This window comes from Dermacentor andersoni, chromosome 4 (genome assembly GCF_023375885.2).
Source record: "Dermacentor andersoni chromosome 4, qqDerAnde1_hic_scaffold, whole genome shotgun sequence".
Lineage (NCBI taxonomy): Eukaryota > Metazoa > Arthropoda > Arachnida > Ixodida > Ixodidae > Dermacentor > Dermacentor andersoni.
Genome location: NC_092817.1, coordinates 147,013,558 through 147,027,439, shown reverse-complemented (window position 1 = coordinate 147,027,439; position 13,882 = coordinate 147,013,558). Strand labels below are relative to the sequence as shown.

Genomic DNA, 13,882 nt, shown 5'->3' with positions numbered 1-13,882 from the left:
GTGTGTGCGCTGCGCTCCACCACCGGCAGCTTCCAAGTGTCCTTAGGGAATGAGGAGACGAATCCATGTGTCGCAGTCGACGGTGAGCGAGTGCATGCGACGTGTGGCAGAGGCTGTCGTGAACGCAGGGGTCCGCAACAAGTGTGTCTATTTTCCGAAGACGGCAGGGGAAAAAGCAGCGGTGAAGCAGGGTTTCCTTCGGCATGGTGCTATTCCCGGCATCATTGGATACGTGGATAGCAGTCTCATAGCCATTATCGCACCCAAGGGTGAGCGCAAGGCTGTGTTCAAGCGTTGCAAAAGAAACTATGCCCTCAACTGCATGTTCGTAAGTAAACCTCATGTTTTCTTGTGCCGATTCTTTTTGACAGTTATGTTCATGTTGCTCTTGTCAACGGGCACTTTCTCTGTTCACATTTTACCTCAGATCTGCGACGGGGACATGAAGATCCTGGCCGTGGACCCTATGTGACCAGGGTTGGACTACGACTTGTTCATCTAGCGGACGACATGGCTGCACTGGTGGTTCCAAGCGAGGCACATTGCGAATCCCGGGGAATACCCCCTCAGAGGGACAAAACATCTTTTGGTGCAGTCACACTTCAGTAGTAAACAGAACGCCGTGTCCGCTCCAACGCAAACTTTTAACTAAATTACAAGTACATGACTAAGTGCCAGGAGTACAAAAAAATGAAAACATTTACTGCCACCATTGGCAATGTTAGAAGTTTTAAGTTGCAAGCATGTTATCGAGTGCCTGCCAGGAGCAGACGAAAGCAACATGTATTGCTGCTACTGCACCCAGTGCCTGCCAGAAGCAGAAGAAATGAACACACATTAGGGCTGCTACTGTGTCATTGATAGAACTAATAAGTGTGAAACAGCCATTTCCGCTGTCTTCAGCGATACCACCCCCTCCTCTACAAGCCGGAACGTGCAGCCAACCTTGTCGCGGTATGTGCTGTGTTGCACAACCTTCGCCTTTCTGAGGGCGACATAGAATCGGACTATGATAGTGATGATGACAGCAGCAGCAGCACTAGTAGTGAGCTCGATAGTAACGGCGACCCCATTCCACACAGTCTGCCCCGAAACATGGGCTCTAGAATGCACTATTTGAGAGGGCGGGCTGTTCGAGACACTGTTATTGGCATGTTTGGCACAACCCGTGCACAGCACGTGCGTTCCTTGAGGACTGTGTGGCGGCCGCTGTGATGTCAACAGCAGCGCCGGCATCACTAGGTGCATACACACAGCTGTAGTGTCAGCAAGATGCAGTGGTCTAACAGATGCCAAATAATTGCATTGTGCACTTAATGCTGTGAAATCGCTGACACACTTTCCATACTCTGTTGTAGTAGATGTCTACGTAATGCAAAGCATTCATGACTTGTTGAGAAATGCAAAAGGTGTGCAGTGAAGGGTTATGTAAAGCCTACATTTACAATATGTGAAACAGTATCTTTAGTGGTGACACATAAGATTGAAAGCAAGTTAAAGATAAGTGTGTTTTCAAAGTGTCTGCCATCATTTGCTTGTTGCCGCTGTTGCCACCGTATCGCTGAGAGTTCTCTTGTCCCCTTGCGAATTGATGGACATAAGCGCCTGTCTCCTCGCTTTCTAATCGCGCAGAGAAGCTCACAAAAGCCAAAATGCACAGTGCATGTCACACCTTCTGCTCCATTGAATGTGCTGTTACATGCGCGCCTTCTAGGTCCTCTGCCATTCTGTCTCTCAACAACTGCAAAGTTCCTTCCTAGTGACAAAAATGCCATCCAACTGGTCATTTGACATGCCAAATTGTTCGGTGAATGCTAAAATCCTAAAACCTCGAATTAACAAAATTTTCAATTTAACAAAGTTTTTCGCTGCAAGTACAACTTTGTTATATTGAGGTTGGACTGTACGAAAGAGTTTGAGAGAACAAGGAATCCGGCAGTGCATCTGCCAAGTGCCGTTTTGAGGGGTAAGTTTTCGCAGTGCTGCTTTTGTTTTACTCATGGTTTCGTATGCCAGTGCATAGTTCAGCTAACACCTAACTTTTGTGTTGCATGTTATACAGCGAGTGCATTTTAAGGACACCTTATTCACAATGCGCACATAAAATGAGTAACAAACTGCCTGTTTCCACGTTTAAGGAGACCCTGAAATACTTCATGCTAAAGCATTAAAAGAAGTCTGAGCATGCACAGCTAGCAAGTGTCAGCTTCAGAGAATAGCTTGTTCCAGTAATGTAACCTTGTGAATCATTAAATTTAAAGAAAATTGTACCGCTGTCGTATGCAGTCATGCTTTCTGCAATCCATTGTGAAACAGTGACCAGTTTTGCTCCTGGTAGCTGTTTGCACTGGGATATGTACAAGTGCATAAAAAGCAGTCGAAGAGCAGAAACTACCTTTCTCTGTTCTTGCCACAAGATACAAAGTTTTGCTTGTGCGAAAGCACCAGCTTTACTGATGTACTAAAATTCTGGTGCCACTTGCCCTTAACCTTTTAGAGACCTGCAGCACTTCATGGAACAGCAGCACGTTATCGGTCCTGTTGCGAAACAGGCATAGGGATGCAGAATGGTGCCAGATGACAGGGAGAGCTGAGCGTGGTCATATATATGTGGCAGCTCTTATGTTGTGCGTTGCATCCTGCATGCTGCCTGGACTGTGTTCTGTCCGACTCAGGAACAGCAGCTAGTACAGAACTATTTGTACTTGTGATCCTGTGTGCTAGTTTAGCATGCCAAGTGGCTTTACGAGGTAAATCGGGTATGCCTACACCGCATTTGGCTAAACGTCACAAGTAATAAACATTTTTTATTTAAAATAAAATGGATATGGTCACTACTGGTGCCATGCATGCAAAGGAGGATGTACACGAGGATGTAGCCCACTTAATCTGCAATTACAGGCTATTTGCTTTAGAAAGCAAAGCCTCAACGTCCACACTGAAAATTAATCAGAGACTGTCATTATCTTCAGCTATCACATTCTTGGCCCATGGACTAACACTGCCTGATAGTGAATTCCAATGGCAAATTCGGAGTGGCCAACGCACTCTGTGCAGGAGCACTCCGCTACGGCAGAGGGCAGCAGAATGAAATCTGCGACTGATACACAGACACTCCTGCCAGAGCAATTGCCAGGGGGCAATAGCGCACATCCGCTTCTGGAAGTGTTCAGCATTCCTCGTGTTTAGCGCCATTTTCGGCTTGCACTCGCACGCGTATTGTGTTTAAAGTTTTACAATTCCTTTGAGCCTCCTAATGTAAGCCTGCTTCTCTCGTCAATGGTGGACCCGGGAAGTGCCAACATTGAAGGTGGGTGGATTTAGCTCATAAAAAAACTTTCTCGCAGGCGCCCTGCCGTGCGCGTGTTCATGCAATGTTTCACATTGAGTTTGGCTGCAGGGTGTGAGGTTCATGTAATGGTGGCACGGATACCTAGTCTCGCTTTTATGTCGCTGTTACGTCATTTGCTGAATAATAATTTGCAATGCCGCACGGCATTGTATTTTCTTTCTCTGAACTAGAAAGAAAATACAAAGAATCATACCTTATCCATCAGTTCAAGGCATTGCAGCCAATAGGCATAAACGTTTCAAAGGGAGCTTTAGAATTTATTCGCTATGCTAAATTTCAAGCTATAGGCAACAACACATAGTTTGGTTTCTTAGCGTTTCCATTTTTTCTGTTTTTCCTTTTTTCCCTTCTTTCCGTTTTCCCCCCTTTATGTGTACCGTTTCAGTTTTTCCCTTTTTCTTCCTTTTCTTTTTATTTTTTGTACGAGCACCGGTTTCTGGCGCTCCTTCTATTATCTCTTTCAGAGACGTGATAGCCTACGACCACCAGTGAAACAGGTAATAGCAGGCTGCTGTGCATGCCGTTGACACGCCAGCTGACACGCCGGCACTGACACAGGATTGACAGGCGGCCGGGTCCCTGGCCTCGTGCACAGCCCTCCTTTATTCTACACACTAACACACCTTGGCTTGTTGCCGCACCCACCCGCCTTACGCCCTCTCCCCTTTAGAAGAACCCCACCTATATAATTATACTGTGGCGAGGAAAGGATATGTCGCCTTGAAGAAGACAAGCCCACTTGTCAAAACGTTGGCTCCTGCTTTCACCTTGTTCTCGTTTTGCTTATCATTCAGAAATGTGAATAACTCAAGTGCTCAGCCACAAGTCACCATGAAAAACTCTTGGACGTTATGCTCACAAAGTTTCTCCATCCCCTTTTTGTGAACTTTGCGAAAAGTATGACTCACAAACACAACTCTGCGAAAGATTTTCATGCCAAACCGTTGTCTCTAAAAGTGCTCAGGCTATGAGTGCGAAATCAAATAAAAAAGCTCGCATTACATTCTGCATACAGTGTTGGTATTAAACATTTGATGTGTGTACACTTTTTAAACATATAATCATAGTCTAATGCGATGAAGACATTTCTAGACCGCCACCAACGCGCGTGCATAGGCCACATCGTCTGCTGTTATTATGGGATAGGGGCAGTGTCTGGCAACAAGCTCTGGAACTATGAGGGGCGGATGGCGCCTATGTATTCGGTGCCAACGCACAGGCATGAAAATTATAGAGGAGGCTATGCACTAGATTTCTAAATCCCATGGCGAGATTCCGGCCACGCCATTGGTTGCTAGCGCGCAACGCGGCCACACATGTGGCCACAGCTTGTCTGCTTTTTCTACGACGCACAGCTCTACATCTTCCCAGGCTTTCACGCGTTTTTCTACTCCTTGTTTCGATGGATGCTGATAAAAAACGCGATTTTAGATCTCGAGAGTATCGGTCGAAGCACAAGTTCGAGGGAACCCACCGCAAAGTCAAGCAGCATGTAAGACGTTCATGGCAGCTAAGCCTAACCTTGGTGACAGTGATGTTTTTGACGGTTTGGAGCCGACTGGACCAGCCAGACACTCAAGATTCGTCAATAGCGTAGACAAATTCGTCAGCGCATTGGAGAAAAAAATTAAGGATCTTCGAGAATCAAGATAGGAGCAACGAGAAGACGGCATGCGCATTTATTAGCTTTTCATCCGCGAGTTGGCCAAAAAGCAGAAAGGACTCGCATCATTTTTGGAGTTGTGTTGCAACAATACAGCGTGTTCCAGATACATCATCTCGTCAACGTATTCATTGTGGCATGCAGCTCTGGCAGATGACACTAACGGTGGAGCGCGCCCTTCAGCCAACCCAAGAGAGAGTTTTGCTGTGAACATCAAGGGAGTGGTTGCGGCGCACGCAATTGGAGCTGGACGCAAACAACTCGTCCGATTTTGTGCAGTTCTGGGTTTGCTAAAACCTATGCACCATAAATCGTTCACCACCATAACAAAGAAAGTGCACCTCGCTGCTACAAAAGCAGTGGCTGATAACCTGGAGTTGGCTCAGAAAGTAACAGCACAGGAAGAGGGATCTGCCAGTGTAGCTGTTATGTTTGATGGTACTTGGCAGAAACGAGGCCACAAGAGTCATAACGGCATAGGCACAATCATTTCTTTGGAAGCAGGGCTTTGCCTAGGCTTTCAAGTTTTGTCCAACTACTGCCAGGGTTGCAGTACACACAAGCCATTTGAAAGCAAAGAGGAGGAAGAAATAGGGCAAGCTTTCCATATGCCAGTGTGTGTGAAAAAAATGTAGATTGCTCAGCACATGCCATGAAGACTAATGCTGCTGAGAGGATATGGAAGAGGACGGAGTCCTACAGTACTGCGCTGAGGTTTACAACCTTCCTCAGCGATGGTGACAGCAAGGCTTATACAGCTGTGTCAGCGGCAAAGGTGTACAGATGTGCGCCCATCACAAAAGACTGCACCAACCACGTAGCCAGCAGCTTAGCACTGCCCTGCGAAAGCTCAAAATGCCACGAGGGCAGAAGCTTACAGGCGCAGTCATTCAGAAGTTACACAGCTACTTTCAAGTAGCCATCACTGCCAACAGAGGAAGTGTTCGTGGAATGTGTTGTGCAATCTGGGCATCATTCTTCCATTCATGCTCAACGGATACAGCCAAGAGCCCTAAGTTTTGTTCGGCTGGCGAAGACTCCTGGTGCAAGTTCAAGCAGGCAGAAGCATTGGGTCAGGTAGCCCCAGCACACACCTCTATTCTCACAAACAGCCAAGGTGAGACAATGCTGCCCATATGCAAAAGGCTGGCGGAAGAACAGCTACTCCCTCGCTGTGTCAAGGGAAAAACTCAGAAGGGAGCTGGATCATTGAACCGCAAGATTTCGCTGTTGTGCCCCAAGACGAGGTTTGCCTCGCACAGTCATGGAGATGGTAGCAGCACTCCCTGTCCTGTGGTATAAAAAGGCCAGAAGGGCTATGAACAAGTTCTGCAGCAACTAGTGGTGCTTCCTTCAAGGGAACTAGTTGCATGGAGCAAAGATTGTGACAAGAGAAGGATTTCTAGCATGTCAATGAAGCTGACAGCAAAGGCAAGGTATCACCGTCACCGTCTAGCCAACAAGGCTCATCTTGAGCGTGCTGTTCACAGACTGAGGGAACAACACATGGTGCAGGTGAATAAAGTTGTGCACTGGATCTGGATACCCTGGCCTGCATTGCGTGCAGTTTTCGGATAGATTTCATCATCATCATCATCTATTATTCCTTTAAGGGCCCCATGTGGAATATTACATAAGAGGGGGGGAGGGCAAAACAATAACACAAACATCGAAGGAATGGTCATGTACAAAGCAACAAAAAGCAACAACTGAAAAGGCACTAAAAATACACTGCTACAACAAAAATTGAAATGAACAACTTTTATAACTTTCACTTGCGTTTTTCTCAACTTCATATTTTAGGCCAAACATGGCTGTTGTGTACGACATTTTATGTATTTACTGTGGTCCAATCAAAATCAAATTTGGTGTGCATAATCTTTTAGATGTGTACAATGCACTTATCTAGGTTCTAATGCAATCAGTCTATTTTTAAGGATGAAACGAAGCACCAGGTATGAAACTCTCTCAAAATGTTGCCTGTCAAAGTAATGACATTACCTTGCTTATCAGCACTCAGTGGAGTGTTAGGGACAAGAAAAACCATTTTGCACTGCTCTATCATGCTAACTGCTATGTCCAGCAGCTGCACAAATGCACTATTTCTCCCTTATGCATGGCACTTAGGACTCATAAGCATCGAGCTAGCCTAAAACTACAAAGAGATTTGGAATGAGGACATCAAGCTCTATAGTAAATGGTACAAATTTCATTCGCCTAGTGTTATATACATACAGTCGAACCCCGCTACAACGAACGTCGCTTCAACGAAATTTTCGCTTCAACGAAATATTTCCAATTCCCCGTCAGCTCGCTATACAAAGTAATGGAACAAATTTCTCATCACAACGAACCATTTTTGGGGCGCGTTTCCGCTTCAACGAAATTTTTGCTATGCGAAGCTCGATTTAAAAATATATCTTACAATAAAACAAGCAAATATGTTGCCAATAAGAAGTCTTGGATGACACGGGCCGTTTTCAAAGAGTGGCTAACCGCTTTCGACCGTGACATGACGGCAAAGAAACGTAAGGTTTGTTTGCTCATCGACAATTGCTCAGCGCATAACGTTGAAGACGTTCAGCTTCAAAGCGTGGAAGTAAGATTCTTCCCGCCGAATTGCACGGCTTTAATCCAGCCGCTGGATCAAGGTATCATCAATAGCGTTAAAAGCGCTTATCGACAGCGACTGATTCAGCGGCTGGTGTTAAACATCGACACCGGTCGGGCAATCGAAGTGGATTTGTACATGGCTGTACAGATGGTCTCAGCAGCGTGGACGGCAACCAGTCGCAGTATCATCTACAACTGTTTTGTGCACGCCGGCTTTCACTCCGATGCTCAACTGGCAGCGAACTCCACGTCGGACGAGGAAGGCTGCAGTACAATTGCTCCACCCTCCACAGAGGCCAATGCGGCATGGGCAGCCCTTCAGGACTCCGGAGATGTGCCGGCCGATGTTCACATCGGCGACTACATCGCTGTTGACAGTGAAGTGCTAGCTCACGAGGAGCTGAGTGACGAAGCTATAATTGAGGGCGTTCGCCACAACGACGCATCATCGGATGATGACAGCGACGCGGAGGACTTAGCGCCACCACCTGCAATAAAAGTGATGGATGCTTTTGATGTGATCCGCAGATTTTTCGGTGCTCACGATGACGACGTCGCGATGCAACTGTTCACCGAGTGCGAAAGCCGCGCCACTGCACTCGTGGCAAAAAAAAAGAAGCAGAAGAAGCTGACCGACTTCTTTGGAAATAAATGATGTTTTGGGACTATGTGGTCCAACCTGACAGTGTTTTTGGGCTGTTTTCGCCTCAACGAAATTTCGCTTTAACGAAATTTTTCGCGCGCCCCGTCAGTTTCGTTGTAGCGAGGTTCAACTGTATATATATATATGAAAAGAAGGTTTCTGAGTAGTGTCTCCCCTTAAACGGGCATATGCACATTGTGCAGCACTTTTGCACATCTTTCTCAGTAAATGGAACACCTGTTAAATAGAACTAATTTATACGGTCCCTTGAAGTTCCATTTACCAAGAGTCTACTGTACAAGAGTCTACTGTACAAATGCTCCTCGTATCTGCATGTCAGGTCACTTTTTCATCTTTTTCCACCATAACAACGTTTTGTAAAATAAGCTACTAGTATATGTAAGGGGGGACACGGGTCTTTAGACCCAAGAAATAATTTTACAAAAAACGAATTTTGGAAAATAGCATTTCTGGAATCTACATCTATTATTCTCCCTATCTGACAAGTTTCCAATCTCGTAGGTCATATTTCAGCCGTACTATCAATTTAAAAACAGATAGGGCACCTGATTTCTTGCGTGTGTCGACGCTAAAACGACACACATTCAATGACGCCGTGCTCGCATACAAGTGCCCTGAGGGCGGCCATCTTGGTCTCATTTGAAAGAATTGGGTTTCGGCTTCAAGTATTGCGTGCTGCCGCTTCGTTCGGCTTGCTGGTTCAATACAAAAACCGGAGGCAAAAATAGATAAAACGCGCGTTCTCATTCACTGTCGCATGGACGTGACGAGATAAAGCCATGTGATTGGCTGGACCCACTCCCGAGCCGTCTGCTAGCCGCAGCTGAGGCGCAGGCTAGACGCCATCATTGTGTGAGTACGCACAACGATGCCTCCTCCGCTTCGAAAGTTTGACTCTAAGCACAAGTTTGGAAAGAAAAGGAAGAAGTCCATGCTCAACAACTTCAAAAAACGCCCCCCCCCCCCCCCCCCCCCCCATGTCACAAGTCGTTGAGGACGAGCCACCAATGGCGTCAAGCGATGGAACTGATGGAGCCGACCAAGTGTTAGGCCTAGGTGGTGCAACAATGAGTAGGTGTGACGAAAACGGTAGCCACGTCTGTCGTGACACCGCTATGCTGACGCCTTCAGATTTGGAGCTAATCGACAGAAGATCCGACGAGAAACTACAAGAGCTCGCGTCAACCGCAGCAGTGAGCCGTAAGTCGGAAATTTTGTCCGCTGGCGATGTCGCGGCCGGCCCGCTTGGCGATACTGTTTTCACCGTGGTGTGCCTGGAATCGGTGAACGCACTGCTGGAGCATATGAATAGTAATACATGCGGCGGTAGCACGAAAATCAGCCAAAAGGAGCGCGAATATGGCCTGGCAGTAAGTCTGGTGCTTATATGCTCGAAATGAGGCGACAAACCATCAGCGTGGAGCTCGACACGTGTGAATGGGACTCAGAAGGTGAATCCGTCTACCGTTAATATTCTGGTTGCGCGCACAATGCAAAGCACCGGCAATCGGCAAACTGCGTTCAATTGTATTTTCGCAGAAATAAATATATCGCACCGCGGGCTGCATACGAAAACATGGCAGGGGTACGTCAAAACGAAGTTGACACCTGCCGCGACCTGGGCAGCTGTGACGCTTACAATTGAATGCGCGAAGTCGGTCCGGCAGCTTTACAGTCAATTAAACTTCGGCAACCCGGGCAACGTTGCTGTATCCTATGACGAGTTTTGGATGACTCACGGACACAGTTCGCACATCGGTGTTGGCACCATCATCGAACTTTTTACGGGACTTGTCCTGGACTGTGTTGTGCTGAGCAACTTTTGTGCCGGTTGTCAGCGTGGACCAAAAGTTGGTGACCCTTCATATGAAGAATGGAAAGCCAGTCATGAGTGTCAGAAAAATACGGATAAGAAGGCTGGTGAAATGGCGGTGGAGGCTGGCCTCATTTTATTCAAAAGATCGCTGGAAAAGTACAGCCTAAGATACACAATTGTGCTGTCAGACAGTGACAGCCGTACTTTCTTGGCCCTAAAGCAGGCCAAAGCATATAGCTTCATACAAGTTGACAAAGAGGATTGCGTCAACCATGTCCATAAGAGGATGGGGACAGCACTATGTAATGCCCTGTCAAAGCACAAGGGGCCTGGCTCAAAGCCACTTGGTGGAAGAGGAAGGTTGACTGCAGATTTGGTCAACAAATTGAGCTCTTATTATGGATGGGCTCTGAAGTCCCACACTGGTGACGTTGAAGCCATGGAGAAGGCCGTGATGGCAAGCTACTATCACGTAACATCAAATGATATCATCTCAAATCGCAGCCTTTGTCCAGAAGGTCCAGATTCCTGGTGCTGGCAAAACGCTGCAAAGGCCAAAGGCGAACCTGTGCCGAAGCACCACAATTTACCTACTCACGTCAGCAAGGCATTACTGCCAATTTCCCAACAGCTCTCTGACAAGATGCTGCTTGAACGTTGCCAGCGAGGCAAAACGCAGGACAACAAGAGCCTGCACTCGCTAATATGGGAGCTCGCACCGAAGGAGCAGCACGCATTACTCTTCAGCGTTGAGGCTGCATTGGAGGAAGCAGTGATGAAATTCAATGCTGGCTGAAGGAGAACCTTGGCAAGCATTTTGCAAGAACTCTGGATGAAGTTCTTGCAAAATGCTTGCCAAGGTTGCCAAAATGCTTCCCAAAGAAGACAATATCCTCCACCTCATCCAAAATTAGGCAAGGAAGAAGCCACTGCCCTCCGCAGACTACAAACAAATACGTATGTACATGGAATTATCATGCACCGAATGCACCCCACCAAATTCTCATACCTATGCCGGTATTGTGACGTACCAGACACGCTCCCACACATGGTGTTGGTGTGCCCGCACCGCGAGAAAAACAGTGAAGATGATGCCTCAGAACCGCTACAAGCGATCGAAGAAACGTGGGAGGCAATGTTAAAGGCACAGAGCCTGGAAGATCAGCGAAGCCTGGTGGACCGGGCCCGGGCTGCAGCATTAGCCAACGGCTTTCTGGACTAAGAGAGCCGCCCACCTAGGGCGAAGAAAGGACACTTTCTCGCTGTTTCTTACAATAAACGTTCATTCCTCCTCCTCCTCTGGATGAACCCTGGCCAAAGGTGTATGCAGCACATGGAGGAAAAAGACCGGCGCCGATCAGCTGCAACTGAACACAAGTGTGCATCGGCAGAAAATGTGCAGTGCTTATTCAAAAAACGCCACAGAGGTGCTAATGCCCAAAGTGACTGTGCCCCAGGAGCCTAAGAATGTTTTGGGAATGTGTATGTGTACACATTTGTGACTGCTCACAATTAAGTGTGACATTTGTTTGTGTTGTTGACTTTTTCGAAATACTAATTTTGCACACCCAGCAAGACATTTACTGTGATATATTAGTAGCTATCATAGATATAATATTAATTTCTTAGCAGCATGAAGCTAGATGTTTGGAGTGCCTCTCAAAAAAAGATCGGACTTTTCGACGACGAAGAAAGTGTGAGACAGTGAGTCGTGTGTGATCACTGATCTAACCGCACCACTCACGAGGATGTGAGTGGTGCGGTTAGATCAGAACCCAACGTGTCAGCGTTCGGAAATGTGTATACGGGAACCGGCCAACAAGCACAAAGGACTTGCGTGGTTTCTATAACTACGCTGCGAGAGCAGTGCATGCCCCGAAAGCATGCTTTCAGCAGCGTATACATCACGGCGTGTTTCTCCGGGCAGGGAGGCCAGCACGAGTGCTGCAGGCGACGGACCATACGCAGCCAGAGCCTACGACAGTGGGAATCCACGCGATAGCTTCGCTGTCAATGTGAAAGCTGTTGTGGCCGCGTGCTCTGTAGGAACTGGCTACGAGCAGTTGGTCAGATTTTCTGCAGTTGTTGGCTTGCAAAAGCCGATGCATCACAAATCTTTTGCTGCCGTGAGCCAGAAAGTTCATGACGCAACACTGAGTGCTATCGCCGAAAATCTTGCGCAAGCCAGGCAATTCACAGCGAGTGACGCGGGCGGGGACGAAATTGCCGTCATGTATGACGGTATGTGGCACAAACGAGGCCATAAGAGCCACAATGGTATTGGAACTGTTGTGTCCCTTGACACTAGACTTTGTTTGGAATTTGAAGTCCTGTCCAACTTTTGCCTAGCCTGCAGTCTGCATAAGGCCCTGCCAGATGAAGAAGAGGAAATCTGGCAAGCATTTCATGGCCCAGTGTGTGAGCAAAATGCTCATTGTTCATCTCATGCAATGGAAGCGGAAGCCACGGTACAGATATGGCAAAGGAGCCAGACCTATGGCACACCATAGCGCTTCAAGAAATTCCTGAGCGATGGAGCCTCCAAAGCCTACACCGCAGTTGTAGAGGCAGATGTCTATGGTGGTGCTGTAAATACTGAAAAGGAAGACTGCACCAATCACGTGGCAAAGCGCCTGGGAACTGCTCTTCACAAGCTAAAAGAGCCACTGCGAAGAGAGGAGAAGCTAAAGGATCCAGTGATCCAGAAGCTGCAAACCTATTACCAGGTTGCCATCACAAGCAACAGGGGCAGTGTAAAACGAATGCACCACGCGATTTGGGCCTTGTATTTTCATCCCTGCTCCTCGGATGGTGCGAGCAGCCACAAGTACTGCCCAGATGGAGCAGCATCCTGGTGCAAGCACAGGCGTGCTGAAGCCTTGGGTGAACCTGCACCGACTCACACACCCTTGCTCATGAAGGCCCAAGGGAAGGCAATACTCCCTATTTATAAAAGGCTAACCGATGAAAAGCTGCTCACCCGTTGTGTTCAGGGCAAAACCCAGAATGCGGCAGAGTCGCTAAATAGCAAAACATGACTTCTCTCTCCGAAGACTCTATTTGCCTCGAGGTTTGTCGTGGAGATGGCCCCTGCCTTGGCAGTTCTACGGTTCAATCGAGGGCACTCCAGCTTTGAATGTGTACTGGTAGAGCTGGGTGTGCTTCCACCTCAAGATCTGATTGTGCTTGGCACATCACGTGACAGCACTCGCCACAAAAAAATGTCTCCGAAGCAGACTGCTGAGTCAAGAGCACATCGGCGGATGTTGACAAAGAAGGCCCATGTCGAGGACTCGGCTCCGAAGTGTCGTGAGGGAGAAACTTATGGTGCATGCTCATTTTAGTGGCAATGGCTGCTTAGAGGACAGTTTTCCTCTTTTGCGTGCAAGTTTGATCTCATTTCAAGCCTTTTTTGTAAATAAACTTTCTAGTTTAACTTTAACATTCTTTTTTCTCAAAATGTAATTTTTGGCAACTTTTTGACTGTGCCCATCGTGCTTTAGGTACTTCTGGTGCTTGGATCTGGATGAAATTTTGCCCACATTTTCTTCAAGGTGTGGAGAGTGCCGTTATCTCATTTAAACTTCAGTATTGTTTATATATATTATGCGAATTTCATGTAAACACTCACTGGTATGTGGGCAATATATGTACTTCCTGGGTTCCAATTTTTCTCTAGTATTCAGTTCTTTTATATGCACTTCCTACTTAGTTTTCCGCATTCTAAAATCCAAGTGGAGGAAAATTAACCATCAGTGGTCTGTAATTATAGAA

General features: G+C 47.1%; 1 protein-coding gene and 2 pseudogenes across 2 annotated transcripts in view; 2 read left to right on the top strand and 1 right to left on the bottom strand.

Moving 5' to 3' along the window:
• LOC126537880 (KICSTOR complex protein ITFG2-like) overlaps positions 1-13,882 on the bottom strand; it is an 84,738-nt gene that overhangs the window by 16,355 nt on the left and 54,501 nt on the right. The gene's annotated exons all lie outside the window — the stretch shown is intronic.
• Positions 5,231-7,447, top strand: LOC140217374 (uncharacterized; annotated as a pseudogene).
• On the top strand, positions 12,095-13,669 carry LOC126528619 (uncharacterized; annotated as a pseudogene).